Source organism: Chenopodium quinoa, unplaced genomic scaffold, assembly GCF_001683475.1.
Source record: "Chenopodium quinoa cultivar QQ74 unplaced genomic scaffold, ASM168347v1, whole genome shotgun sequence".
In the NCBI taxonomy this organism is placed as follows: Eukaryota; Viridiplantae; Streptophyta; class Magnoliopsida; order Caryophyllales; family Amaranthaceae; genus Chenopodium; species Chenopodium quinoa.
Genome location: NW_018743616.1, coordinates 4,026,886 through 4,042,252, shown reverse-complemented (window position 1 = coordinate 4,042,252; position 15,367 = coordinate 4,026,886).

Below are 15,367 nucleotides of genomic sequence, written 5' to 3'. Positions count from 1 at the left end.
TCTCAAGTTACAGACCAAGTCTGGAAGGTATATGTGGACGGAAGCTCTACTTCAAATGGTTGTGGAGCAGGCGTCATATGTCAGTCGCCAGAGGGCGACAGGTACGAGTATGCTCTACGCTTCAGTTTTCAGGCCTCAAACAATGAGGCAGAATATGAAGCTTTACTAGCCGGAATCCGCATGTGCAAGGCGGCAGGGGCAAGAAAAATAGACGCCTGTTCCGATTCACAATTGATAGTGAGTCAGTACAATGGCGAATACGAAGAAACCCATCCGGCCATGATCAAGTATTTACAGGCGGTCCGACAAGCAGTCGGCTCCCTTGAGGATTTCCATCTGACCCAAGTGCCGAGATCAGAAAACAACCAGGCGGATGCACTGTCAAAATTAGCATCATCCGCCTCCTGTGATACTCCTCGAACTGTTTTTTGGGAAGTAATGGAGAAGAGAAGCATCGAGGAAGACCCTATTGGAATCCTAGACAGAAGCTCAACCTGGATGGATCCAATCAGGGCAAATCTGACAAACGGTACCCTGCCGGATGATCATCAACAGGCGGCAGCACTGAAAAAACGAGCAACCAATTTTGAAATAATAAAGGGAGAACTTCACAAAAGGGGGTACCTTCAACCCTTCTTAAAGTGTGTTACTCCAGAAAAGGGACGAGAGATACTAGACGATCTTCACTCTGGTTATTGTGCTTCCCATATAGGCGGTAGGACGCTTGCTCAACGGGCAAGGCGGCAGGGCTACTTTTGGCCTACTTTAGAAGCAGATGCGATGGTGATGGTGAAAAAATGTGACAAGTGCCAAAGGTTTGGAAAACTAATTCACCGTCCGGCTACTGACCTCACTACCATTCATAGCCCACTACCGTTTGCTAAGTGGGGCATGGATATTCTGGGTCCATATACGCCTGCTACAGGCGGAAGGAGGTACATACTTGTTGCCGTCGACTACTTCACTAAATGGGTAGAGGCGGAGGCTGTAAAGGGAATCAAGACGAAGGATGTAATTTCATTCATTTGGAAAAATGTCATCACTCGGTTCGGGGTTTCCCATGTCTATGGTTTTTGATAATGGTCCCCAATTTGAGACGCCTGTTCTCAAAAGCTGGTTGGGTGACCAAGGAATTTCACACTACTTTGCATCTGTCGGCCGTCCACAAGCAAACGGCCAGGTAGAAGCCTTTAATAAAATCATCTCAGACGGTCTCAAGAAAAAGATTGAACGAGCAGGCGGCCTATGGGCGGATGAATTACCACATGTTCTCCGGGCCATTAGGACGACTGAAAAAGGGGCGACTGGAGAAACTCCATTCCTCCTAACTTATGGTGCGGAAGCTGTTCTTTCAATAGAACACTACGAGCCGACTCTTCGAGTAATGCTATATGACGAAGAGGCAAACTGGGAAGCCATGCGCCTGACATTAGACTCACTTCCTGAAAGGAGGGGCAATGCTGTCTTGCGCCATGAAATTAGCGCCTGAGAATGACTAGATCATACAACAAAAAAGTACACAGGCGTCCACTCAAAGTGGGGGACTTTGTACTTAGAAAAATGGAAGCAGTTGGTAGGGCTAATGAGTCTGGCAAACTAACTCCCAACTGGGAAGGACCCTACCGAATCTGTGAAGAGGTCAGGGACGGTACCTACCGTCTGGGAACACCAGACGGACAACCGTTGCCTCGAACTTGGAATGCAGATAATCTTAAGAAATATTTCTTTTGAATGATGTAAATAGTCAAAGGCTACTTAATAAAAGTTTGCATACTTAATATTCAATTTTGTACTAAGAGGGGCACGCCTACTAACAAACAGTCGGCTACTCTCCATACTCAGTTTTTATTCTTACTTAAGAGGGGCAGGCCGCCTATACATTTACAGTCGGCTACTCTCCAGTGAGTATTTTACTCTATCTTCAGAAGGGCATGCCGTCTGTACCTTTACAGTCGGCTACTCTCCATTGAGTATTTTACTCTATCTTCAGAGGGGCATGCCGCCTGTACCTTTACAGTCGGCTACTCTCCATTGAGTATTTTACTCTATCTTCAGAGGGGCATGCCGCCTGTACCTTTACAGTCGGCTACTCTCCATTGAATATTTTACTCTATCACCATAGGGGCACGCCGTCTGGACATATAGTCGGCTACTCTCCATAGAAGAGGGCCGACTGGTTCCAAACACACAGCCACCCCCCTTATACTTAACTAAAAATGAACAGGGCCTGGCCGACCCTGTGCCTAAACAGGCGGCTACCCTCCTTTTACTTAGCACCTACGTTCACCAAGAACTAACCAAGGCCATAGGTCGAATGATCAGACCAGGCGCCAAGCCAACTGATCCAATCTTCAAAACTAATACGACCTGTCCCAACATCATAGCAGGCGTCCGGCGGCATCCCTCCGGATGAAATTCGTCGCAGAGAGCAGCTCCCTTTTGGGTGGAACATTGCTCTATAAACTAATTACACGACACCTATACGACTGTCCCCAAGGGCAACCACGTAGCCGTTTTTGAGACAAGGATAACTCTATCACTAACAAAACTAGTGGTAGTAGTTGACATCTGAGTCAGATGACCGCCTGTATTACTTGGGATAAATGCAGGGGGTACCTCTTGAGTTAATAGCCAACAAACATTGGCGAATCAAAAGGTTCAGCCGGCCTCCGCCGCCTGGTACCTTTACTACTCAAGCAGGAGTGACGGCGACTGAGTAACTCCAAAGTTAACTCATAGTCACTCTCTCAAACTTAGTATGGAGCCTAAAAGGTATGAGTCGTCCGCCTGTTATTAGCAAACAGGGGCTCTCAACCACTACTCCTCCTAAGTTAACAACCTATGAGTTAAAAGCCAACAAACATTGGCGAATAAAGGGGAACAACCGGTACCAACCGCTTGATACCTCTGCTACTCAGTTACTTGGCGACTAGGTAACAATCATGTTTACTTGGTCAAACCACTTTCCTACTTGGTTAATTTTACAAATGACAGGACCGCCTGCCTAAAGGGGATCCAGTCTTTAAAATGGTTCGAATACCGATTGGATAAATGTCCGACTAATCGTCTAGCCTGGAAACAGACTACCAGTCGTCCAGGGGCATAGGCGGCGTGACTAACTATCCGTACCTGTCTGCAACTAACGGCCATGTAAAACAGTCGGTATAGTGTACAATTGGATATCAGAATATTCAATACTTAAACAAATTTGAAGCAAAACAAAAAAATTCATTAAAAAGAAGCCGTTCATTAAAGACCGGCAAAATATTCAGAGCCCCGGCCCCCTGGCCGGGTAAATACAAACAAACGGCACGCAGACCGTGGAAAGAAGACATAAAGCTTAAGAAGGGGGCAGATCTTCAATATCAGCAGCTGCCGCCTGGTCAGCACTCTTCTTGCTGAACTCGGCTTCAGCTGCATCCTTCTTTGATGCATTACCCCCAAGCGGCACAAGCGCCACTACCGGCTGCTCCTCCTCCTCCAACGCCTCCTCCAACGCCTCTTCCTCAGCAGCCGCCAGGATCTCTTGATTATATCTATCTGAACACTGGCGGTACGTTTTTTCCCATGAGGCAAAGTCGGCATTGGGGAAGAGGCGGCCCCAAGTCATGCGCTGGATTTGAGCAGAGTCTTCCATCATCTCCCGGACCAGCTCTTTCTTTTCTTACTCGGCCTTTTCCGTGAGCTCCTGAGTAAGACTCTTCTCCTGGGTCACCAGGCGTACCTTTACGCTCGCCAAGGATTTCTCCAAGGTTTCGTATGAGGACATCTTTTGGCGAAGAGGTCTCAGCTCGGCCTTGAGGTTGTTGATGGCCGCCTCCAGCTCGCTATTCCTCTTCTGGGCCGCCTCTAACTGAGCCCGGATAGCGGCGGTAGCCTGCGCCTGATAATAAAGAATATCAATGGTCAGAACTTCATTTTGGGCAATTTGAAACACTGCCTTATCACAGTCAGAGGCGGCCATAGCTTTTGCAGCCTTTACCTCTTTGTTCTTCCGGTCAAGCGGCTTGCGAAGACCGTTCACTCGGAGCAGGGCCTAAGTAAAAAGGGGAACAAGCATCAGTTTCCAAACAAAAAAGAAAACAAGCGTCCTGGAATTCAAATACTCAAAAATATGCTAAGTATACCTCAGCAAGGACCCCTGCAATCCCGTCTAGGTCAAGGGTGCCGACACCCCTGACCGCCTCCCTTTCAGCTGGAGGAACGGCCTTGATCATAGACTTGGCCACCTCGACCAAGTCAGGCTCCTGAGGGCCGGCTGCATCAAGCATAAACAAACGGATTAGACCTAGTAAAGAAGGGAGCAAGTCTAAAATTTACAAGAACAATTTCATACTTCTAGGTGGCCCAGCTGGAGTTTTAGAAGAAGTGGCCGGCTGTTTCTCAGCCGCCGCATGTTTCCTGGCAGAACCAGGAGAGCTCGCAACAGTCGTCCTCCGGGCCTTGGGGTCCGGCTGTTGGGAAGAAGAAGCTCTTGGAGCGCCCGTCTAAAAAAAGAAGAAAAGAGTCAGTATATGCATAAACACAACTCCAAAAAGAGGGTGAAAGGTTCGAAGCCCACCAAGGGTGCCCCCTTGTTGGGGGAGTCGGTTGAAGACTGTTGCATGATGGAGGCCCGCAACATGGCCGCCGCAGTCTTGGAGGCGGTAATTTTGCTCATGGCGTCCGCTGCAAAAACAAATAGCAAAGTTAATAAAAGTCATAACAAGAAATGCACGGAACAACAGAGTATTCGACAGGCCGGCTACCTCTTGAGCACCGACTGCTAAGGCCACAGGCGGCCAAAAAGTACTCGTCGTAGAGCCATTTGAAGCTCGGGACGCAGTGCAGGGGTACTTGCTCTCGTACCCCTGAAGTAGAGTTCACCTTCGACTCTACTTTGAAGAGTCCTTTATCTAGGATCTCTTTCTTAGCCTTGGGGGGAACAGGCGGCATGCTGCGGCCGCCTGCAAGAAGGGGCGGATTCCTGTTCCACCTGTTGAAGCGCTTGTTCAGCTCTATGTCTGAACTCTCAATGACGAGGAAGGTGCTCCGCCAGTCCTTCCATTTGTTTGCTTTACCTCTCGTCATGAGGTAGCCCCTGTGGCTCGTCAATTGATACCAGCCGGTACCGCCTGCCTTAGGGGTCCGGCTGAGGTAGTTCATGTGGGCGAAAGCCTCGAAGCTCGGCTCCACCCCGTGCAGTTCGCACCCGGCCACATAGCCGAGTACGTTGACCCAGGAGTTCGGGGCTAACTGCCATAACCCCAACTCATACCCATCCAAGATCCGCTGAACAACCGGATGTAGTGGGAAGCGCAGCCCAGCCTTGATGGCCGCCTCGTAGCAGCCAAAGCAGGCGCCATCATAACTGGTACCAGCCGGCCATACGACTGTGTCTTCTGGATCCGGCACGAACACTAAAAAGCCGGGGCCCATTGTGTGGTTTGCGATAAAGCTCTCCGCTTTCTCTTGCATGGCTGTGATCCGGCCCCGAGGTACCGTACAATAGTAGGGGGTATTTTGCTCTCGGTGAGAGGCGGATGGCTCCGCCCAATCGTCCCCCTTCTCAACTGCGTGAGAAAGCCTCGCCTCTTGTAGGCGACTGTTTTTCTCTTCTGTGTCCAGAGAAGCATGGCCAGAAGAGCTAGACTCGGAATCGTCCTCTGACGAGTCCGAAGAGGACGACTCCTCCCCTCTCCCGGAGGGGCCCGCCTCCTCTCCTTTAAAAGGAGCAGGAGAGAATGTAGAATTGTCAACTGTAAAGTGGGAAGGGGTCACTTTGACTCCTCCCTCAGAACTGCCGGCTTTCAAGCCGCTTTGTTTCACTTCCACATCTGGCGCCTGGTCAGATGTTTCACTAATCGGCACCCTGTGGGAGGAGCCGTCTGAGTTTGAGATCCTGGCAGTCTTTTTTGTTCTGGCCATCATGCTCTGCATAGACACAGATACAGTCGGACTTTGTATAAAGGGCAAAGGGCAGGCGGCACTCCTAGTCCTAGATTCAGCCGTCCCCGGTGACCGGCTGATCACTAACCTAGGTCGTGTCGTGTGCTTCCGTGGTGCCATTTCAAAAAAGAATAAAGTAAAGAGAAAATTAAGAGTAAGAGAACCGACGGTTACCTGAACGAGTGACGATTGATGAAGTTCTGAAAATCCTTTGCAGTCGGCTTGTCAGAGCAGGCGATAGGCAGAAAGGGTCCAAAATGTCAGAGCAAGTTCAGGGGTCTGAATGTTCTCTCACAAAGTTTTCAAGTGTGAAAATGACCGAAGTCAACACTCCTTTATATAGGCGAAGTGAGAAGACGAAGGGTCACTTCCAGAATTCAAAATTTTGGCGGGAGAATCTCTCGGCCTCTCGCCGAGTGACACCTGTAGCAGGCCGTCGCCTGTTACAAGGCGATACCTGTCACAGGTAACACGTGACCAGTCACGTGCCACCTGTGAGGGGCAAATGATTAGGGGATTTTTCCCCACCAATCACCATCTGACAAGTGGACCAATCAGGTTCCGCCATGTGTGCGTCACATGGGCCAATAGGAGCCTGCCACGTGTCAAGCAATGATCCGTCCACCATGGACCAATTACGACACGACACGTGTCCTTCCCATGACACCTGGGATAACCGGTCACCTAGGCCCAACTCCCGAGGGAAGCCTAATCAGCCCAAGGTTAACCTAAACCTAGATTGACACGTTTCCCGAGGTTATAAATACCTCCCTTAATCCTCATTAAGGGAGATAACACGCTAAAAAGCAGATTACACAAATTAAACACTCTCACCTAGAGAGACCCAATCACTTTAATTTCCGCATTAATTACTCCTTAATCAAGTACTAACTTGACTGTCGGAGGCGGATCTCCAATCATCCGGAGCATCCGTTTGTTTTGCAGGTACAGGCGTCCGGTTCCAGTCTCGGAATTGTAACTCTCCCGCAGGACATCAGAAAACCCCGAAACAATAATTATAACCATGTTAAAAATAAAGCACAATAATAGTAGCAAGATCTTCGGCATGATACTAACAAGATTAATAACAAACCCTAGCATGTCACTAAACATATAAAAATCAAAGCTTTAACCCTAATATGATGCTAACATGAATATTAGGAAAGAAAATAGGAAGCATCATACTTTTAATCATACTTGATATTAAAGTTACCCTAGACATGATACTAGGAAGATCAAAACACCCTAACATGACGCTAGGAATCATAATAACAACCTAAACATGATTTATGCATCATAATATCAATTAAAATCAATTAAAGCACTTACTTGAATGCCTCGTACCTCTTTCTAATAACAAAATACACGCGTTAGTAACTTCAAGGAAAATAATAATCAAAACAATTAAATTAAATAATTGAAATAGAGATTTGGGACCAAACCCTCAGAAATTAAAACCTTTCACGTCTAGGGCGAAAGGCAACTTCGAACTTGACTAGATGCTTCTAAGTCTTGTGAATGCGGAATTTTGTTTGTAAAAAGGCTAGGCTTAGAAAAGAAGGAGAGAGAATAAGCTTTAGCTTTAGAGAGAGAAGAGAATTAGAGAGTTGTTGATATTTGATGATGAAAAACAGAGATTTTAGGAGGCTATTTATAGAGAAAATAAGCCAAAAAGATAAAAAAAACAAATCAGAGTTTCGACGAGGAAAAAACAAGTTAGCGCCGGGCGCTAATGTCTGGCGTTAGGCGCTAATTAATTCTTTCACGCATTTTCTTAATTCAGATAAAATTTAATCGTACAGAAGGAAAAAATTGTATTTTCCTTAAAAACACTCTTTTATTCTGATTAAAACTCCAAAAAGTCAATAAAAGTCAATTTATCAATGCTAATTGAATTAGGAATGAAAAGAACCTTCTAGAAGAATCTAGAAGACTAAAACTATTCCTAATTGTATTAGGAATGATAAATCCATATTAGGCCCTCCTCTAGATCATTGGGCCGCATATAAGGCTCAAACCGAGCTCAGTTTAGTAATTTGGCCATAACTTCCTCATTATTCATCGGAATTGGGCTTATAATATATCGTTGGAAAGCTGTTTTCAAGCCCCATCCAACTACACCATTATTGGACCCTTTTTATGGACCAAACAAACTGGATTGGTTGTTCTGTTAAAATAGGTTTTCAAAAACAGAGAGGAAAGAAAAGAAATTAAAACTATCCGCAACACTAGACTTTCCACACTTTCACTTTATTGGATTATGATTCGACGCGAAAGGTAATCATCAGCGGGTTTGGTTTTGGGGAGACACAAATGGGTGTCTACAGGTGCCTAGTGCACTTAAGGTGTTTTCAATACCGAGGGATAGGATTTGTGGCGCATTATGCGTTTAAGGTGTCTTTAACATCAAGGTAGATTTAAAAAGGGTTCAACATTAAATATTACGTGGTCACTAATTATTCAAGACTTAAATTGGGAGTATGTTTGAATAATTATTATGATTGAATGGTTATTGTTTGAGAGTCATCACCAAGTTTAATGATATGTAAATGACGTAAAGTGAAAAAGATTATGCACCAAAACTCTTGGAAGATATATACCTTGAGTATGAACATATGGGGGGAGTTATGCTACTTTATATTTGACCATAACTTCTACTGGGGGTACCAGACGATGTACTTTCCATTTTATTATGCGCAGAAATTCCGCCACTTACGAGTGGTTCTTTTATACTGGCACGATTAGCTCCCTTGTTAGTACCTCTTTATTGAAGCAGGTTAGGGGGAAACCCGTTCGATGCGTTATCAAGATAAATAAATAAATTGGTTATTTATTGAGGGTCATGTTGAATGTTGTATGCTTGTAAATAGGTGCAACAAGGTAAGTTGTGTGATGATAGGGTGAAAGCATGTTAGTGTGTTTTATTTACGCTTATGTACTTAGCATTGTTGATTATGTGTTTGTGTGTTCTGTTTGGCCTTATCTTTATCTTGGCCCTACGACGACCAATTTCTAATGGCGAGTAGTGGGGACAAGTACATATGAGATTTTCAAGTGATGAAGCATATTCATGATGGGCATGAGTGAAGAGCGAACCACGCTTAGTTTCTATAAGATTATGATGTGGTCTATTGCTTTAATTATTGTATTACATTATGCTTATGAGATTAACACAAAGGTTTTTAAGTATTTATTCGGTTTTAAAGAAGGGCCTACAATGGTTCCAAGTTGTAGGTTGATTTCATTTGACTTTACTTTCGTTTGGTTTGACTTTTAAGTTGACTTGTTTTGAATGGTTCTAAAAAGAGTCTTCCGCTGTGTGTTTTGATAAATTCCTTAGCCGTTATCACGGTGGCGGTAATGCCTTAGAATTTCCTATCTCGTGTTTTAAAAAGGGTAAAACAAGTATTTTAAAGAATAGGAATTTCTAGGGTGTTACAATTGCCCTTTGCGGCTCTTCCCCTCCCTTTACCCAGCCTGCCCCCACTCCCACCCCCACCAAATCGCCATTTCCCACCACCATGGACAACCCTCACACCTTACACAAAAAAAAATACAAAAATACAACCTTCATATCTTAAAATCAAACCGAGAAATCAAACAAAAAATAACCCAACATAATGTACAAACAAAAATGAAAATATAAAACAAAGTAAACATAAAAATAACAAGCATGAAATACAAATATACATCAACATTAAAAAACCCCCAATAAAATCGAACAAAGAGTTAATGAAAAACTAGAACTTTTCGGAAAAAGAGTACCCCATTCACACAAAAAGCTATGACATATCAAACAAAAAAAACCCAAAAACTATTCAATAATTCGAACAAAAGTATATGAAAGTTAACATATAAATAATAATAACATTTAAATAAAGAAAATTCACTCCATATATCAAAGTTAACTTTGAATAATTGAAAATAAACACATATAACTAAGGTAAATGAAAATAAATGAAAAATAACTAAATAAACAGTAATATAAACAAAAATAATGAATTGAAACAAAAAAAAATCAAAAATTAAACATAAGCCACATCAATAAAAACAAAAAGTACAAAAAAATAACATACCTTCAAAAATTTCCTCTTTTTTAGGTTTTATAGTCAAATTCGACCACAAAAACTCCAAATATGGAATTATTATGGTCGAATTTGACCAAATAAACTCCAACATCACAAAATTGGACCTCCAAACATGATGTTTTGTGTTCCATAGAAATGAGACCATCAAACAAAGTGAACAGAGTAGTACATAAAGAAATTCGGCGGATGAAATTAGAGAATAGAGTAGTACAAAGTGAACAGAGCTAAGAAAGAAATTGAGAAGAGGAGAGAGAAAATGAGAAACAGAGAGAGGAGGAGGAGAGATGAACTAAGAGAAAGGAGAGAGGAGATGAATGACGGATGAAATCAGGCTAGGGTTTGGTGTGTGGCGTGTGGGATTGTTGGGCTTTTAAATACCCATAATTACAATTAAAAAAATAATAAGCTCTACGTCAGCCTTAATCTGTCGCAAAATTATGACTGTGTTAAAACCGTCGCAATTTGCAACAGTTTATAGCTTTCATAAATAATAAAAAAATTACATTTATTTTTAATGTCTATTACGACAGTTTTGTTGGCCTAAAACCGTCGTAATTCAACGATAGTTTAAAAAAGCCGTCGTAATTCAATGCCAGCTACTAAATCGTAGAATTTAAAAATTACGCTAGTTTTGTTAGATATCGTAGAATAATTGTCGCTATTTTCCCGTATTATAGTAGTGAATTCTACTAAATAGTCTAGGTCTCTCAACAGTTTCTAACTCATACCAAGCACAAAAAGTCTTTGATTATGGATTAGTAAGCATAATCACTTTAGCATACGATGGTAGCTTTGAGTATGATTCATCATGTCCACCAAACAACTCATTAATCACATAACTCTTCAATCTATACAAAGTTGATTGCTTCATATAAATACCATATCTTAAAAAGCGCAACTTATTTAGAGCTTTACCTGGAATGTTTAGGTTAGCTCTAATATCTTCCATTACCTTTTGAGAAACCCATTTCACATTACATATGGGATTATAAGTTTCCAATCCCTTGCATGCATGTGCGATAGGGGTGAGCAAACCGGGTACCAGGTCAAAATTTAAGGGCCCGGACTTGGAATTAATTGGAACAGGGTCATAAAATTCGGTTCAGAAATTGGAATTGGTTCAACCGGGTCCTAAAATTTAGGAATTGGTATTGGAACCACCGGGTACCCACTTATGTATGTAATTGTTAAATATAATACACATTATAATTCTTATTTGAGTTAGTTTCATTTTTAGCGTTTAATACTTATATTTATATATGCATTAAGCTATTTGTATTTATGTTAGATATTAATAATACTTTTTTAGTTTAAAAATTAGATACATTCAACATATTTTAATTTTATTATTTAAAATTAATTTAGTTTAACATATATTAGGTAACCGGGTACTCAACCGGTTCCAGTTTCAAAAAGTTTAGAATTGGAATTGGAATTGGTTGTAACCGGGTCCTTAATTTATTACCTGGAATTGGAACCACCGGGTCCAATTCCGGTTTTGGACCCGCCGGTTTCTAATCGGTTTTGATTCCAATTCCGGGTACCTAGAATTTTTGCTCACCCCTAATGTGTGAAACTTGGACCAGATTTTCTTAACAACCCAAATCCTTCCATTTGGTAACATGCTTGCATGTATCCTTCATCACAAGCTTCTGAAGAGCATATGGTAGTGTACCTCCTATTGTCTGTAAATACCATTGTGATTGCAAAACCTTCCTGCACATCATAGTCGTTGAGAGTATCCTTGAAGTGTACCTTGTTAGTGAACAATATCCATTGCCTCAATTTTGTTTTGCCAAATTCCCTATCTTCGTACATCTTACCATTTTTGTATAAAGTATCAAAGTAGTCATCATCATTGTCATCATTTATGAAGCCATACCATTTGTTAGGCTTCCAACTGTATGTCCCTCACTCTAGGAACTCCTCTAATAGCCTTCAACTCATCAGCTGGAACATCTCTAGATGGTATCACATCCCCATCTGAGTGAGCTGACTCATCACCCCCCTGTAACTCATCTCCGTCATATGACTCATCTTCCCCATTTGAGTCATATCCATCTTCTGGATCATCTCTATCATCAACAACAAAAGTCATTTTTCTCCTCACACATGCATGGGCAGTTGCACTACTACACTCACCTTGTTTCTCCTTTGTCTTAGAACTAACCCATATACCCTTCCTAACAATTGTGCTTTTAGGGATTCTTCTTCTGAATAAAGAAGGATCAGAAGGCTTTCTAACTGAGGCAGTGGGAACAGTGACAGCAAGAGAAAATCTTGGACTTCTTCTAAGGGTTAAAGTTTTAAAGACTATGTTTGGTGATACAAGAGAGAGATGTAAGTTCATTTGGGGAACCATAGGCTGCTTGGTAATAGTATATTTAGACTTACACTTGCCTTTTCCCTTTTTCAAACTAGCTTCAAATTCTTTCGTACCCTTAGTATATTCCTTTCTAGACTGTTTCTCCCTATTTTCATTATACTCATCTTGCAATTCTGCCCAAGTATAATCATACATAAGGAAATCATCTTCATTGACATTGATCTCATTAAGTGACTGAGCGTTAGAACCTAATGCCAACTCAGACAACTCCTCACTATTTCTCCTAGGTGTAAGTTTGGTCACCGGTGGTTGGGATAGTTCAGGTTCAGTAAGCACTTCTGGTTGGGGTGATTGTGGTTGCATAAGGTTAGAAACTAGTGTTTGTGGTGGTGGTGCAAAGATCCAAGTTATGGGTGGTTGTTGTGGTTACATAGAGTTAGAAACTAGTTGTGGTGGTGGTACATAAGCTGGAGTTTTTGATTTCCTAAACTCTAACACATAGTTATTCAATTTATTAGACGTGTTAGTAGTGCTAACCCAAATATGGATAATGTCATCATTAGGGAAACATTTAAGCATTTTCATTAAGTCTCCATCATCTAACAATGGCCAATGTTTCTCTTTATAGGCATAATAAAAGGCGGGGTTAAGTATATCAAGTAGAGGAACCCAATCACGAGCAAAATCCTCATATTCAATCATCAAATCCAACAAAAAATAAGTATCCACATCCACATTAATATCTATATATTTTCCTATATAATGAAATCTGAACAACACATTAATGTCTCCCATTCTGTAAAACAAGGGACATCTAAACTTTTACAATATGCACCTTGTTGGGGTTTGGTGAGTCCGACTCACCGCGGAAACAAATCCAAAAACAAGACCGCACTCGCAATAAATAAAACCATAAACATAATTAAATTAATCATAAGATTAAGATAAAACTATTACCTTTTGGAGCGTGCTTCACCCGACCGAATGGGCTCTTACTTGAAAGCTAGCTCCGAAAACATGAAGCCTCCAACGTTGATCCACCCACACCAACGAATACCAACAAGGTCCAATGTCTTGGGGTTAGCAAGACCCGACCAATAAAACCCGAGTAATTGAGTTCAAAGGCTTTCACTAAATGTGATACCTTTTCCAACTCTAGAGTTCAAGGGTTTTCACTTACTTGTGATGCCCTTTTCAACTCTTACTCAAGCAAACAATCCTCAAGCCATGCTTTGGATATTTATAAGGAAAGCTACCTTGTGAATTCCATTCATCTTTTAATGTGGGACTTTTTCACAAAAATATCCCACATGGAAATATTGATGAATTCAACCCTTTGTTAAATAAACCAAGGAATAAGTAACAAGTGTCACATGGTTAGGTGAGGACCACTTTCTCACTTGGTCCCCAAGGCAACTCACATGCATTGTGAGCTAACCATGTGTCACCCAACCTTGAGCCCCAAGTTGGTTTCGGTTGGGCCACTTTCTTTTGGCCCGTGTCCATGACCCGTCACCCGGGTCCACGGCCCCCTTGCCACATGCGCTGCTAAAGTGGCGTGCTGCCACTTGGCTGCGCTGCCAACGTGGCGTGTTGCCACGTGGCACGCTCCTATTTGGCGCGCTTCCCTTGTTTTTGCGTGGCTAGGGTTTTTGCTTGTTACTTGAAGAATTTTCCTGTCTCGCCAATTCCTAAATTTTGGCTTGACATTTGAGATTCTCCGACGCTCGGTTTCGACGCTCCAAGCTTGAATTTCCGACGTCTAAATAAATATTACTCGGTCGACTCATTAATTCCTTCCGAATTAATTCGTCGCTTCGACTCGTTGGTTTCTTGGGTGTGACCCGAAGGGTTCAGTCAAGATTAAGCTGTAACATTAATTATGCATTAATATTACTGATCGGAAGCGGCCTCCACCCAGGCATTCCGATCACTTGACCTTACTGAATATATTAGCTTTCTAATAATTTTGAACGCACTATCAGAATAATACACTTGTTCGAAGGACACTATTCCTTTCAATCTCCCAAGGACAAGTGTGCTTTTAGTGTATAACCCTTTTCCTATGTCGCCTAATGCCTCTTCACTTCATGAACTATAAGGTAAGATTATTTTGTCATCCTTATTACGTCCAGAAGTGTTTCTCGATTTCGAGTCCGACGGTCAATAAACAAATGATTTCTAAAATCCATCCGAGCACGGCCATGCATTTTTACAGTCTCGCTCTACGAGAGGCCTTGTAAACAACAAAGACATTTTCCCTATTTTTTAATAGGGGAACATTTCCAGTCTTGTAATGTAGCTTCTCTTACTAAGAGGACCTAGCCGCCCGAGTGATGCCATTATAATCCCCTGTTACGACAGACATTTGACAATCATCAAAGCGGACTAGTACTCAAACAAGAAAGCTCACAATACTCATTGTCAAGGAAAAAGGTTTCGATAGCAATAATGAGAAGTATACTTATGACGATTTTTAATCCCTTAAATAATTCTCATAGGTCGATCCAGTATGGTTATAAACCAATACCTGTGCAAATGATTCATGACAATCATGTCCTTTTAGCACATGAAATGGTGATATAAATCAAACTACACACTAATCTCAACTGGTCATTAATCGTCCATTCTTTAAATGACCTCGATTAGGGATAATTTTCGATTATAATATTCAACGTTCACTTAATAGGTGTTTCCTTACCAAGACTGGTCTTGATACCCTATTTTGAATATTTCAAGAATCAAATGGACTCATTATTTAATTCTAAACCACAATTAAATAGCAAACGGAGTGATAAAAATTGCATGAAATTTTAAATTACTCCAAAACCTAAATGGTTCATCTTATGATAAATGGTTTTTCTGAATGTTTTAAGAGTAACACTCTTCATAAATCATTTATAGAAATCACACCCATTTCATGCAATTGTGAACGTTGTCGTTCACTTATTGCATAGGTTTAGTTATAGCTAATCTTAGCATCTTCATTACTGATCACTTTCAAAATAAGATGATAAAATTTGAG